Here is a 16,418-nt window from a genome sequence, read left to right as displayed (position 1 = left end):
CAAGTGCCCTGACACTAAGCCTGCTCTTCGGAGTCCCGAGACAGTCAAGGAATAGTGGGCACCAGAGACCTGTGGCGAGGTTGTGAGGTCACTGCAGGCATGCCCCTGCCTCTGCCCAGGCTCCATCTGTGGGAGTTGAGATAAGCCGTCCTCCCACGAGGTGCTCTCATGGAAGCCCTTCGGCTTCTCCCTCGTGCCCTTTCGCTCTTCCTTTCCCCGATGGAAATAAGTGGGGGCGGGGGGATCGCGGCCCTCATCCCTTCCTTTAGGCCTCTTTGTCTCCCAAGACAGGCTAGGAGCCGCCCCCTTAGAAGGAGGGCGACAAGGCCTGCCCACTTCCCCTCATGTCCAAACCGCAGCCATCCAGGCATCGTGCTTGAACGCAGCTCGAGAAGGACGGGGAAAGCTCACCAAACCCCCATGAAAAATAAAAAATAAAGAGAGCCGCGGCTGTAAATAAAGCCAAATCCGCCACCCTCTGAGGGGCCGTTTGTCCTCCCCTCCTTGGCCCCGTCCTTCCCGCCGCCCCCTCCCGGCTCCCGGGCCCCGCGGCGCCCCGGCCCCGAGCTCCTCCATTTAATCGGATTTGGGAGAAGGGGAGGATAAATCACGGCAGCAGCTTTACGGTCCCGGAGGAGAGGCGAGCCGCAGCCAGGCACACCCTGGCCGGCGATAAAAACCGCCGCTGAAAGCCCACGGAGCAATTTCCCGGGACCCCGAGCGACGCCATTACAGGAATGTAATTTTGCCCGGATGAGGCCCCGAGTTTAATTATCCGCGCGGAGGAATTTCAATGCGGCCAATCCATCTTGCAGGCGGGCGGCAGAGGGATTTATATGGGCCCGTTATTTCACACCGATCCTCCATCTGCATTTTTATGGCCCTGAGCTCCTGAAAGGGAGGGGAAGGGGTGGGGAGAAATCGGAGAAGCGGGTGAAGAGAGAAGGGTGGGGGACTTCCCGCCTTTCCTAAATCCACGATTGCAGCTCGCTGAGGATTCTCACCGGTTCCCCGGAAATCCCCAAATATCCCTTCAGTTCCAGTTGTTGACTCGGGGTGGGGGCGGGGGGAGATAGGTGAGGAAAGGAGCTGGGATCGTTGGGAGTCAATCAACAGGTATTTACCAAGTACCAAGCGGTACCAGGCACGGTGTAAGATGCTGTGAGGAGAGAGGGAAGCCGGGCGGGCAAGGAAATCCCCCGCGGGCCCCATACCCCCACCCCCCGAATTCCGTTCAGCTCTCGGCTTCACGGCCTCCCAGGCAGAAAGTCCACAGTTCTTAGGAGCCGCCACCACCAAACGGTTGTTGCAGCTGTTTGTTGCGACAGTTTGGACCCCCTCTTAGATATCGCGGACCATCAGAAAGGAGGGTTGGAGAAGGGGCCCGGGAGGAAGCTAAAGTTGTTACAGCCTGCAGCGTTTAATTCTCCCTTAAGCCCTTCGGTGTTGGGCTCTGGATTCACATAAACCTGGGTTCCCAAATCGTTGTGACCTTGCGGAAGCTGTTTAACCCCTCTAAATCGATTTTTTCCTATGCAGATTTGGAGTAGTAATGGTGCGTACCCCACAGCGAATATTGGGATAATATATGTGAAGCTTTTTGCAAGGTGCTTGGAACTCAGTAAGAGTTCAATAAATGATAGTAATAATAATACTAGTTTTATTTTTTAAGATTTATTTATTTGACAGAGAGAGAGAGACAGTGAGAGAGGGAACACAAGCAGGGGGAGTGGGAGAGGGAGAAAGAAGCAGGCTTCCCGCTGAGCAGGGAGCCCGATGTGGGGCTCGATCCCAGAACCCTGGGATCCTCACCTGAGCCGAAGGCAGACGCTCAACGACTGAGCCACCCAGGCGCCCCAATAATACTAGTTATTGTTACTGTTGTTATTATCATTATAGCCGGAAGCATTGCAGTTCGATTCTGCACTGCTCCCTGGAGACTTGATTGCAAGGTCCCTGCAATGATATCTCCTGAGACTCAACTATCAGGTACTGAACTTTTTCACCCTCATAAATCATGCAAAACAAGTTCTTTGACAGGTCGGTGGATAGAGAGATCTGTGGGGAGGACTGAGACTTCCGGAGGCTGGCTATTACTGCCAGGCCTGAAGTCAGAAATTCAGTCAGTAGGGGAACAGTGAGACCGCAGAAAGTGGCTGAGGTATGTGAGAGAAGGGTGAATTTGAAGACAACAAAAGCAAGCCTTAGCGAAGGGTCTAGGGATCTTCTTAACTCAGGGTTTGGGAAAGGGTCCTTCCACCACTTCAGCCAGGGAAAACTAGGATCCAGGAAGGAAAGGGTGTGGAGCCAGACTCTCCTTTCCAATCAATCCCTTTCTTTTCCTACCAGACCATGTAACAAGGTTGGCCCGATTGGCCAGTTTTTCTAATGACTCTTAGTGGCACATTCTGACTGGTTAGCAGCCTCCCTGCACAGTAGTGACGAAGAAATGAGATTGATCTTTTCTTTCTTAGGATTGGTTAACAGCCCTCAGGGGGGCCAGGGACTCATTTTAATTGACTGGATAGGCTAGGAGGGAGGTCCAGCACCTCTCATATAGAAATTCTGAGTGTTCTTTTCCATAAAGGTCGCCAAGAAAGAGTCTTGATTGGCTTATGCATGTTTGCCTTTGGATGGGAAACAACAGCTTAGAGAAGAATAATCAAAAGAATCATGCAGGCATGCCACAGTTCAATTTGAAACCCCAAACAGAGATGGATTCACAGAGAGAAACATAAGAAGGATAAAAAGAGAGAGTAGGACACAGAGAAATGCAAAGGAAAAAAATTGCCAGAGAGAAGAGGAAGGGTTTGAATAATTTATTTTTCACTCCTGATGGCTTCAGATGAGGCTACTTTATGATACGTTTTGCTAGATGCACATGTCACCAGCATGTGGCATAGAAAGAACAGCTGTCCAGGAAGCAGGAAACAGAGTCTAGTCCCAGCCTTGCTACTAACTACCTGAATAACTTTGCAAGTTACTTCATATCTCAAAACTCCAGTTTCCTCACTTGGAAAAATCAGGGAGAAAAGTAGGTGATTTTTAAGTTTCTCTCCAGGGTTAACTAGGATATTCTTTCTTTCTTTTAAACAGGCACTTGTGTACAAGTTGGAGTGGTACCTTTGCACTGCCAATAAGAACTATTCTTTTTTTTAAGTGTATTTATTTATTTATTTATTTTACTAATCTCTACATCCAATGTGGGGCTCAACCTCATGACTCCAGGATCAAGAGTTGCATGTTCTTCTGACTCAGCCAGCCAGGCACCTCAACAAGGACTATTCTTAAGTCTTGAACTCTATTTGGTGATTGTTAATTTCAAGTACCTGCTGCTGGTGGGTACTGACTGATGGATTTCCTACTTTCTCTGGCTAAATCAATTCCCCAGGAGAGCAGGACTTGAGCCATTAGTAAACCTGCCTATTCCTGAAGGAAGAAAACAGTAGATGGAGGGAGAGAAAGAGTCATTAGTATCCAGGCTTCTGAGGGAGGGACCAGTGGGAAAGTTGGTGGCAGGATAGCCAAACAAATTTTTGCTGGAGAAGAACCTAGGTTCTTTTGAATTTGTATGATGAATTTATATAGGTCCTACATATTTATCAAGAAGTTATGATTAAAGGGCGCCTGGGTGGCTCAGTCGTTAAGCGTCTGCCTTCGGCTCAGGTCATGATCCCAGGGTCCTGGGATCGAGTCCCACATCGGGCTCCCTGCTCGGCAAGAAGCCTGCTTCTCCCTCTCCCATTCCCCCTGCTTGTGTTCCTGCTCTCGCTATCTCTCTCTCTGTCAAATAAATAAATAAAATCTTTAATAAAAAAAAGAAGTTATGATTAAGTATCTGTGTGAACATAGATTTGGTGCTTGCCATTTGGTAGCTCCCAGGCCAAGGAACACAGACAACACAGAAATAAAAGTCATTGTGATATAATGTGGGGCGCCTGGGTGGCTCAGTCATTGGGCATCTGCCTTTGGCTCAGGTCATGATCCCAGGGTCCTGGGATCTAGCCCCACGTCAGGCTCCCTGCTCAGCAGGGGAGTCTGCTTCTCCCTCTTCCTCTCTCTCTCTCTTTCGCTCACTGTCTCAAATAAATAAAATCTTAAAAAAAAATTTTTTTAGGGGCACCTGGGTGGCTCAGTTGTTGGGCGTCTGCCTTCGGCTCAGGTCATGATCCCAGGGTCCTGGGATTGAGCCCCGCATCGGGCTCCCTGCTCCGCGGGAAGCCTGCTTCTCCCTCTCCCACTCCCCCTGCTTGTGTTCCTGCTCTCGCTGTGTCTCTCTCTGTCAAATAAATAAATAATCTTTAAAAAAAAAAGTTTTTTTTTAAAGTATGAAATATTTGAATCACTTGAAAAAATGCAAGTAACATATATTATTTACTCAACAGATATTTATTGCTATCTTACTATGTGCCAGGCACTGTTTTAGGTGCCTGAAACACAGATGTGGACAAAACAAGACAAAAATCCTTGCTTTCCATGAGATGCCTGGCTGGCTCAGTTGGTAGAGCATGTGACTCTTGATCTTGGGATTGTGAGTTTGAGCCCCACATTGGGAATAGTTTACTTAAAAAAAAAAAAAAGAAAAAAAAATTACCAATGCCACTGAGGAGCCCCACATGCTTCTCTCCTATAGTAGCCCCTGAATTTTATGTTTATCACTTCAAGGTTTTTCTTCCTAATTTTGCCATATATTGTTTATTTTGACTCCCCCTTTTTCTTTTTTTTACCATGCTAAGAAAGATGTAATATTGTTTGTAGACTCCCTTTGCTTCCTCTTTTCATTCAACATTATCTTCCTAAGATTCATCCATGCTGATGTAAGATAGCTATAGTTTATTCATTTTCATTGTATAATAATCCACCAATTTGTTGATTCATTCCCCTGTTGATGAGTATTTAGGTTTGTTTCCAGCTTTTTGCCATTACAAACAATACTGCACAGCATATTTCTGTACATGTCTCCTGGTATACATGGGCAAGAGTTTCTGCATAAAGGGAATTGTTAGGTTGTAGGATATGAACTTTTTTAGATAACGTCCATTTGTTTTCCAATATTTATGCCCAACAAAGTTAGTAAGAGTTTGGTTGCTCACCAACTTTGGTATTTAGCTAATCTGTTGGATATAAAATGGTATTTCATGGTGGTTTAAATTTATACTTACCTAATTATTAATGAGGTTGAGCATATTTTCATATATTTATTGGCCACTCATGTTTCTTCTTCTGTGAAATGCCTATTCATGTATGTCCTTTGCCCATTTTCCTATTGGGTTATATGTCATCTCCCTATTGATTTTTAGGAATTAACAAATATATATGGCCTAGTTCTGATCCTTTGTTAGTGCCAGCTCTCTACTTCCAGTTTGTAGGGGGGTTGGCATTTTAGTAAAGGTTTAAAGGATGGATGATTTCAGTTCCAGTTCAGAGTCCTCATTTAATTGGAGTAATTAATTCTTAATTCATTCATCAAATATTTATTGAATGTCTAGCCAGACATCATGCTAGACACTGAGAATACAAATATATTCCACATTTACTCATCCCTTACCACTTCCAAAATCTAGTTGGGTCCAAGCCACTGATATCTCTTGCTGGATCACTACAATAGCTTCCTAGCTGGTCTCCCTGATTCCAATTTTTTGCCACAGTCTACTCTCCACACAGTAAGTAGCTAAAGTGATCTTTTAAAATGTAGATTAGACAATGCAACTTAAAACCTCCCAACAGTTTTCCAGTGCTCATGGAAAAAATTCCAGGGTTTAGCTTGTTCCTGCTGATACTCAGACACACCATTGTGTTCCTACTCGGGCCCTTGGCTATTTCCTATGCCCAGAACCTTCTTCTCCCAGATCATACTCACTCTCATTTCATTTAGGTCTCATTTCAAATAGCACCTCCTTAGAGAGGCCTTTCCTGACCACCCCAACTAAATAGTCACTACCTTCCCTTCTTTGACTCCTTTCTTCCTTTATTTTTCTTTTTAGCACCTATCATTATTTTATTTTTATTTTTTATTGCTTTTTTTCCCCACTAGAAGATAAGCCCCACTGGGCCAGGGACCTTGTTCACCACTGTAACCTCAGCATCTGGAACAGTGTCCGGCACATAGTAGATCCTCAGCAGAAATTTTGTGAATGGTTGAACAGTGAATAATACAGAGTCCTTGCTCTTAAAGAGTTTATAGTCTAGCAGGGAATAGAGAGAATTAAAAGGCAGATAATTTCAACACAGTGCAATATTATTACAAGAGGGGTAAACACCGGATGCTATGAAAACACATAGGGAGGTTATGCATCCTAGTCCTGAGAACTGGTAGTCAAGGAAGGCTTCCAGGAGGTGGTAACATTTAAGACCCACATGGAGGACCTGCGTTGGGAGGGAATAGAAGGATGTTCCATAGAGAAGGAGCAGTAAATACAATGGCTTTGAAGTGAGGGAGTACATGGTCTCTTCCACAAAGGGCAAGTAATTCAGTGTGGCCAGAACGAACAGTTGCAAGGGTGCAGAGAGGAGACTGGTTGTTAGTGGCTAGGTCCTGAAGGATCTTGATCATCAAGCTAAGGCATTTAGATTTTATCCAGAAAGCAGCAAGGAGTCATTTAAACAGAAGAGTGAGGAAACTCTAGCACTTTATTTTATTATTTATTTTTTAAAAAGATTTTATTTATTTATTTGAGAGAGAGAGTGTGTGAACTGGAGGGAGAAGGAGAGGGAGTGAGAATCTGAAGCCAACTCTGTCCTGAGTGCAGAGCCCGATGTGGGGCTCCATCCCACGACTGCAAGATCACAACTTGAGCTGAAACCAAGAGTCAGCTGCTTAACCGACTGAGCCACCCAGATGCCCCTATTTTATTTTTATTTTTTAGTAATCTCTACACCCAAAGTGAGGCTCAAACTCATGACCCTGAGCTCAAAAGTTGAATGTTCCATTGACTGAGCCAGCCAGGAGCCTTGAAGCTCTTGCATTTTAGATTTGCACTTCTTTCTAGCTCTAGTGTGGAGAATGGGAGGACTGGGGGCATAGCATGCAATATGAGGTTGTTGTCAAAATTCAGGTGGGAGCTCAGTAGGTAGAGCATGCGACTCTTGATCTCAGGGTTGTGAGTTCGAGCCCCACACATGGTGTAGAGATTACTTAAAAATGAAATCTTGGGGCGCCCGGGTGGCTCAGTCGTTAAGTGTCTGCCTTCGGCTCGGGTCATGGTCCCAGGGTCCTGGGATCGAGCCCCGCATCGGGCTCCCTGCTCGCAGGAAGCCTGCTTCTCCCTCTCCCACTCCCCCTGCTTGTGTTCCCTCTCTCGCTGTGTCTCTCTCTGTCAAATAAATAAAATCTTTTTTTTTTTTAAGATTTATTTATTGGGGCGCCTGGGTGGCTCAGTCGTTAAGCGTCTGCCTTCAGCTCAGGTCATGATCCCAGGGTCCTGGGATCGAGCCCCGCATCGGGCTCCCTGCTCCGCGGGAAGCCTGCTTCTCCCTCTCCTATTCCCCCTGCTTGTATTCCCTCTCTCGCTGTGTCTCTCTCTGTCAAATAAATAAATAAAATCTTAAAAAAAAAAAAAAGATTTATTTATTTATTTGAGAGAGCGAGAAAGTACATGAGAGGGGGTAGGGTTAGAGGGAGAAGCAGGCTCCCCGCCGAGCAGGGAGCCCGATGCGGGACTCGATCCAGGGACTCCAGGATCATGACCTGAGCCGAAGGCAGTCGCTTAACCGACTGAGCCACCCAGGCGCCCAAATAAATAAAATCTTAAAAAAAAAAAAAAGAAATCTTAAAAAAAAAAAAAAAAATCCAGGTGAGAGATGGTTGTTGCCTGAGCTCTGAGGTGATAGTGGGAATGGAGAGAAATGGGCAGAGCTCAAGAGGTTTAGAAGGAAGAACTGATAGGCCTGAGGGATTGTTGTGGGGGATGAAGGAGAAGGGAAGATGAAGATGGCACTCAGTTTTCCGGCCTGGGTCACGGAATGGTGCCATTCTCTGGCTCTCTCCCAAGCCTAGTCCTCTTCCATCTCCACATTGTAGGAACCACCCTGATAGGCTCTCCAACCCAGGAGCCCTGCACTTTAGGCTGACGTTTCTCTAAACTTGGTCCTGTACCCAATGACCCTGCATGAATCTAACCTCTCCAGGCTCTACTCCCTTCATTTTCAACAGAGTAAATGAAACTGAAGGGGCACCTGGCTGGCTCAGTGGGTAGACCATGCAACTCCTGAGCTCTGGGTCATGAGTTCAAGCCCCACAGTGGGGGTAGAGCTTACTTAAAAAAAATAAAAATGAAACTGAAACCACCATCTAGATAACCATGGTTCTGTCTTACTTTTCCAACCCTGCCTGAGTCACTAGGCCCGCCTTGTGTATTAGATTGGGAGTTCATCTAAGATCAAGGATCTTCCCCAGTATTTCTCTATAGAGGATAAGAGAGGGTTGTGGCCCATGGGATCCACTAATGAGTGCTATAGACCCCCTGGAAGACTCCCAGACATAAAGGGCAAAAGAATAGTGGGACAGAGTAAAATGACTCACAGGCATGCACTGTAAGTTAGTTACATTGTCCTCAGACAGGGAATAGCAGAAGTCTTGGTAGTCGTGAAAGGACAGGGAAGAGGAAATCAGCGCTTCCTTTTGTAGCCAGCTGAAAAAGTTTTGGTGAAGGGTGGATTTGGGAAGCTGTGAGAATGAAGAGGGGCAAATTGGTTGGTGGGCAAGTTTGGGGGCTTTCTAGGCATAAAGGACAGAATGGAAAGGGCAGGAGGAAAAGAGTCAGCATCATAGTGAGATGAACAGGCTTACCCCTAATATCTGTGGGGCCCAGGGCAAGATAAAAAAATATAGGCCTACATACCAAATGTCTAAATATGTAAACGTTGTAAATCAAAGGAAACATACTGCTAAATAAAACATATTCTACCCTTTTGACAACTATGTCAGTACCAATGGGAAGATTTATAATTAGAATTCTGGGACTCTTCTAGCCGCTAGTCTGACATTTGGGCTTCTGTTTCCATTCCGGGCTCTGTCCTACTACCTGGGGACCTCACACAAAAGCATGTGCTCAATGCAGCCACACATCTAAACCCCATCCACACTCCAGGCCAACAGGGTTAGTGGTGTTCCCCCAAGAGCTCCTTCTGTGCTTTTAGGAGATTGGACTCATGGGGCACCTGGGTGGCTCAGTTGTTAAGAGTCTGCCTTCGGTTCAGGTCATGATCCCAGGGTCCTGGGATCAAGCCCCACATCAAGCTCCACATCGAGCCCCACATCGAGCCCTGCATCGAGCCCCGCATCAGGCTCCCTGCTCCGCGGGAAGCCTGCTTCTCCCTCTCCCACTTCCCCTGCTGTGTTCCCCCTCTCACTGTGTCTCTCTCTGTCAAATAAATAAATAAAATCTTTTTTAAAAAAAAAAAAAAAAAAAGGAGAATGGACTCAGGATGAGGCCCTGGAAGGGGGCTCAGGGCCCCTTGGCAAGGGGTTCTGCCAACGGGAGAATGGTTTAGAATGGGGGAGGCATGAGCTCTGGTTAGGCATATCCCCTTGGCCTTAAATTATCCTCATTCTGGAGGAGGAGACCATCTAAAACAGGCATCCAGGGTAGGGGTCCATTATGCCAGGTCCAGGGGCACAGACTCTGAAATCATATAGACTGGGCTCAAATCCCTACTCTGATATTAACTCTTCTTTGAATCTGGGCAAACTCTCTGAGCCTCAGTTTCCTTACTTATAACATGGGGATAATATCATCTCCCTCATGGGGTTATTGTGAGAATATATAAGCTAATATGTACAAAGCCTCTGGTATTTAATAACAACCACTCATTCACATTGTTTTCCTTCCACACACCACCATGCTTTCCTCAAAGTAACCATGGAGGTTGGGGAATAAATATGAAGTTTTTTCTCAGGCAAAGCTGTCTGGGAGGAGTGGGCCTGGGAAAAAAGGAGTTTTATGAAGGAGAGAGTCATAATGTAGGCAGTAACAATCCCATCTCGGGCTGGGACCATGTGGGAGAAGGAGGAAGAGTAAGTTGTCTTATATGCAGATAAATGAGAAATAGTAATGGCATAATTGCTGTTACAATCTGTTTTGCTGACAGTAGCAGCTGTTTACTTGGTTTTCAGGTTAAGACAGGGGAAGGAGGTGTGAATAATCTAAAATAATAGAAAATCCAAACATCATTTTTTTGGTGACCAGGAACACAATCAGAGAAACACATGGTTGTAAACACATATAGATTCTGTCTTTCAAATACAGAGACTGACCTTATTAAGCTGATCTTGTATTGTTCCTGAACATGTAGAGATTCTTACCATATGCTGTCACTCTTACTATTCTTGCAGCTGATATGCCCTTTTCCTCCTCAGCCATTCCAAATTCTATTCTTTATTTCAGATCCACTCCTTCCATTTTTTTTTTTTAAATTAGGCTCCACGCCCAGCAGGGATCCCCAATGCAGGGCTTGAACTCACAACCCTGAGATCAAGACCTGAGCTGAGACCAAGTCAGATGCTTAACGCCTGAGCCACCCAGGCACCCCTCCTCTCCTTTCATATTAAGCATCCCTCCCCACCACCCTCCCCACCTTCCCTTGAGCTCTTCCTAATCTATATCACCTAGAATTCATTCACAGTCTTAATGTGTTTACTGTCTTGTATTGTTCTCTTATTCTTTCCTGTGTGCAAGTCTTGTCTCCCCATTTAGAGTTTAAGCTTGTTAAGGGAAGGAACTGTTTCTATTTCTCTAACATTTCCCATTTGTCTGTATCTGTGTATTCATTCGATATCATTTATTGTGTTCCCATGTGCCCGAACTGTGTTAGGTGCTAGGGGTATAAAATTTTTTCTTTACATATAATATATATGTATATATCATACACATATTTACATATATACACTGTACATATATGTGTGTACATCCACACAGACACACACATATATATCCTTCACTAGAGGAGCTAATAATGTAATGATTCATGGCTTGATAACTGCTTGTAAATGTGTTGCACACATAATGGGCCCTCAATATAGGTTCGCTGGATTGAGGGACCATGCTTCTTTTCAACCAGGCATTCAACGAGGGAACAAATGAATGCAGTAACTGAATAATGATCCCCGATACAGCTGTTCCAGGTGTACCCTCCTATATGGACCTGGTTCTGGCAGACTTAAAAGTGTAAGACTGGTTTGAGGGGAGAAGTGGTCTTTTTTTTTTTTTTAAGATTTTATTTATTTATTTGAGAGAGAGAGAGAATGAAGAGAGCACATGAGAGGGGGGAGGGTCAGAGGGAGAAGCAGACTCCCTGCCGAGCAGGGAGCCCGATGCTGGACTCGATTCAGGGACTCCAGGATCATGACCTGAGCCAAAGGCAGTCGCTTAACCAACTGAGCCACCCAGGCGCCCCGAGAAGTGGTCTTTGACATCATCAAAACACATAGTCTTTTCAAGGCAGTGTTCACTGCTTCCCTTAAGGCCTAGTGATTAAATCACAAAGCATTTAACAGGTGTCAGTGAATACCTTTTGCCAGTTTGCCTCATTCAGGTTGGCGAGTTATGAGAACTGTGCCCATCATCAGAATGAAAACAGCTATTATTGAATACTTATTATGTGCTAGATGTAGTGCTGATTTCTTTACATGAATTATCTAAATCCTAACAACAGCAACTCTATGAAGTAGTTATGATTATTATCTCTACTTTACACAAGAGGAAATTGAGGCACAACTGCCGAGCAGATAGGACTTGAATGCAGGAAGTTTGATTTTACACTGTGCTGTCTACATAGTGAATTGGGAGAGTGGAGCCGCCCAGGCGCCCCAAGAACTGAGCTCTTGAGCTGGCCCGGCCACTTGCTTGCTGTGTGACCTACAGAAGTCATTTCAGCTCTCTGATCAGCAGCTCCTTCTGATCACATAGCTCAACAGTGACCACAGGGTCTTAAAGCCTATTCTTTTGAATTCAAGTCCTCTGCTCTTTCTACCAGCCTCAACTGTCTAAATCTTGTGGGGATCCCTTAAATCTCCTCTTTCACCTCCTTGTGGTATCTGCGGCAGCTTGTGGTACTGTCATTCATGAGATGGATGTCCTTTTTTGATAAGTTATGTATGAAGATCTTGATGGCTTCATGAAAGGCTTGGCTGATGAGGAGTATAGAGAGAGCTGCAGAAGGACCCTTGAACACAAATTCTTCCTGTGACGCTATCCCTCAACTGCTAGGTTTAAATGAAAACATTTTCCAGTATAGAGGATGCTTGCTATCAAGGAAGCATTCAGAGAGCACATAGCTACAACTAAGCTGTGATGGAAGGGCAGGTGGCTGGTCCAATTCACTTCTGAGTGTGGAGCTTAATCTACATGGGCAATAGATGGAGACCAGGTAACATAAAAGACCAGGCGAGAGTCGACTTCTCTTAGGAGCCTGCACACGGAAACCGACGCTGCCGAAATCCTCCGTTTTGTCCCTTCATAGATGGGATTTTGCCTCCTATGTATGTAGAGAAAGGATGATAATTATCTGAACAAGTGTGCATGGATGGCACACTTGTTGGCTTAAATAAAAATGGATTTGCTGTACTGCTCATGTTTATTTTTTTATTTTTTAAATTTTTTTTTAAATTTTTTTTTTTTAAGATTTTATTTATTTATTTGCGAGAGAGACAATGAGAGACAGAGAGCATGAGAGGGAGGAGGGTCAGAGGGAGAAGCAGACTCCCTGCCGAGCAGGGAGCCCGATGCGGGACTCGATCCAGGGACTCCAGGATCATGACCTGAGCCGAAGGCAGTCGCTTAACCGACTGAGCCACGCAGGTGCCCCTGTACTGCTCATGTTATTATTTCGCTCGGTTCTCGCTCCTTAATCTCCCTTGTTTAGTTACCACTGGTAGCTGTGGGTCCTGTTCACTAGGGCAGCCTCTGGTTGGGGTGCCTGCTAGCGTCCTTTCCTAGGGCTTCTTTAACACCAGCCAACCTGGCAGGATGACCTTTATGTCCCTGCCCTCACCACCTTCCTTAGCCTCCAGTCTCATCTTGTCATTTTCCAGAATGATTTGCATGGTTCTCCTACATGCTTTTTTCCCAACCTTCTTCATCTCTGCATGAAATTCTACAGAGACCAGGGACAAAAACCTACTAAAGAATGATCTACTCTCCTACACACACACACACACACACACACTGGCAGGCAGACATGGTCTCTCCTCTGACCTTAACATGCCCCCAAAGATCAAATCAGGATCACCCCCAAAACAAAAAACAAGAACAAAAACAAAACAAAACAAAAAATGGAGGAAAAAAACCTTAAAAACATCATACTGCTTCTAGGAGATGAGTCTACCCTTTTGGGGGATCCACCCGAAGATACTAAAGGACTGAATTTTTGAAGCAGGTACTTCTATGTCAGGCTGCAGCTCTGGAGGGCCTGGTGACCTGTGGTTTGGGGTCCTACTTGGTGTGTATGTTATTTGTTTGTAGAGGTGTTTTCTTTAAGCAGAGAGTAACCTTGGTAATAGGTTAGAATTCTAAGTGTGTGTGTGGGAGAGGCACTTGGGGGGATGAGGAAAAAAGTTCTGTTCGGACCGTTAGGGGAAGGGATTCAGAAACAAGTTTTGGTTTCTGCCTTTCTGGGAACCCCAATCTTTGGGGGCGGACTCTGGGTCAGATAGGGTGAATCAGAGGAAGGAACAGTTAAACTCCGTTTACAAACAAACATACAAACAATCGCAAATGAATTCACGCCGGGACACCCCTCAGCTTCAAGCGCAGAACAGAACTGAGAAAGGAGTCGAGGGCACAGGGCAGAACTGAGAGAAAATCTGGGAAAGCTTGGAGGAAGCGTGTTCCGAGAGGTTGCCTGGGTACCGCAGCCGTAGGCAAGGCGCAGCCCAGCCGCCTTCCCCCGGGTCTCTTCCTCGCGCGGCGCTAACCCGGGCAGCCGGCGAGACGCGGTCTCGGCGGGGCCGGCTCTCTGGGTCCCTCCACCACCGGACCCCGCCGGCTCTCGCCGCCTTCCTCGCCATCCCCGGGCCCCCTCCTCCACACCCGCTCCTCCTGGCTCCCCCTCGATAATCTAATGACATCTCTTCAAATCCAATTACTGAATTAATTGACGTGCTAACCGAGAGGCAAACAGAAAGGGGCGGCAAACACCGGGCGGTTCAGATTTATCCTCCGGCCTCCCCAGGCCCCGGCCGGGCGAGATTTACTGGGCTCGAACACGGCGACAGTTCAAACCTTTGATTAATCATGTTTTTCTCCCGGCCCCATAATTTAGTTGCTCTTTTTCCCTCCCTGCCTTTTTTTATCAGTGGAAACAGAGACGGAGTCCTCATCAGCTTCAATTACAAATATTAAGCCCCCGGACAGCACTTTGACAGAGAGGCGGCCAGCCCCCCTCCGTTCCGCCCCCCTAAATCATCCCCGAATTAACATCACAATCGGCGGCTGGCGCGCGTTCAGATTTAAATGGTGGCATATTGTTCGCGGACGGTCTAGTTCAGACCAGCGGGTCCGCAGCTCCCGGCGGCAGCCCCCGCCTCTCCCCCCGCCGCCTCCCTCCGGCCTCCCCGGAGGCTGTGACTCAGGAGCCGCGGGAGGCTTCGGCGCCCTGTCTCTAGCAGGGGAGGCTGCAGGCGGGGGTGCGCCGGGGGGGGGGGGCGAACGGGCTGGTGAGAGGGGTGGGGTGTGGGGGGCGGGTCGCGCGGAGAAGAGAAACTGCAGAAGCGGGGTGACGGGGGAACGGGGTTTATGCAAATGAGAGCAAATGAAGGTGCAGAAACCGCGCGTTTGGGAACGCCGCTACACAGCCCTTTGGGGGTAGGTTGTGGCCGCCTTGACCCCTCGCAGGGTCTGCGGGTCCGCCCTTGGGTCATGGTGGAGTGGCCAGGAGGTAGGGCATTCTCTTGCTCTTTGAGTCTTGCTGGGTGAAGGAAAAACGTGTGGCAAGATTTCTCTCTTTCCCGAGCGTATTAGGGAAAATCTGCCCTAAACCACAGCCAGAAGTCTTGAAGATAGGTCTCAGAAAGGACTTACTTACGATCGTGAGGTTGAACTACCCCTTAGGGATTTTTCGGGTTAGAAGACCCTGGAAATAGCCAGATTTCTCTGAAGGCTTTTGGGGGGAAAGATACAACTATTTGGCCCTGTCCCACTCAAGCGGAGGAGACAAGGGAGAGTCATTCCCCTGACCCCATTAATCCTTTAGGAATAAAGGAGATCAGGAAGAAAAATGTCAATCCAGGAGTCTAGGTTTCCAGATATTTTCATAGCCACCTGCCTCTTCGGTCTTGCCCGCATCCATCTCTAGGACTCCATTTCTGCCTAGCAACATCACAACCAATCAAGATGCAATTAAGCCTGGCAGCTCGGCTCATCCTTAACTGGGATTGGCTGCTCACAGTGAGCGCATCCCAAGTTTTCATTGGCTGACGGCCACCTGTATGGAAATGAGAATTACCCGGGACCCTCAGCCGGTCTCCGCAGTTTGGACCTGTAGCTTACTGCGCTGAAACCTGCAAGCTCAGAGCAGGAACTCCTGGGCTCGTTTCTTGCCCTCTCTGCCTTCTCTTACCCCAAAGAGATTTCCCGAACTTTTCCCTTTTCCGTCGGCACCTCTGCCTGAGGCCTGGTCTGAAAGAAATACGACCAAATAACGCAGAAATAATGCGGATTTGTATGCTGTTTGTATCGTCTTTGCATTCTCTCGGTTCAATGTCATGATTTTGCCCCTTCCGTCCAAAGCCGCCACAGTTCCTGCCCCTTTCTCTCTTCCTCGTCCATCTCTGGGGCAGCTTCTCCTTGTGGAATCCCTCTGTCCCTGCCCACTCTTGCCCCAAACTCTCCCTTAGGGCTCAGCTCCACCAATTCCCGATTGCCCTCTCCTCCCACTCAGGATGCTGGCATCTCGCACAACGGTCTAAAGAACGGTTTAGGAGGGAGTTAGGAAAAGGACCCCCCCGCCCCAACACACACACACACACACATACACACACACACACACACACACACACCCCTCCATCCTCGCTCCCCATCCATTTTCTCCGAGGGAGCCGAGTTTGACAGCGAATTCATTCCGAGCGGGGAGGGTGATTTATTCTTCAAATATACCGACAAGTGCGGGCATGATGGAGCCCATTAAAATGTTGGGAGATTGTTTTTATGATTGAAGTCTGTATTACTCCAACCATAAAGAAAGAGAGCAAGGAGTCATTAGCATTTTCATGATGGTGTATTTCTGCTTGTCTCCGCGCCATCACTCATCTTTACTGCCCGTCCCTTTGCTCTCGCTCTGCTACAACGAGGAGAGACTGCAGCCTGAGTTGGGGTTGGGGGTGGGGGAGGCGGGGGCCAGAGATGCCCCAGCCGCTCTGCCCTTCACGCCAAATCCTCACCCTCCTTGGGACGCAGATCAAGGGGTGAGAGGCCAGACACAGA

The sequence above is a fragment of the Mirounga angustirostris genome, unplaced genomic scaffold (assembly GCF_029215605.1).
Source record: "Mirounga angustirostris isolate CCGP_5_RB_7025 unplaced genomic scaffold, mMirAng1.0.hap1 SCAF_5, whole genome shotgun sequence".
NCBI lineage: Eukaryota > Metazoa > Chordata > Mammalia > Carnivora > Phocidae > Mirounga > Mirounga angustirostris.
This window is presented reverse-complemented; position numbering follows the sequence as displayed.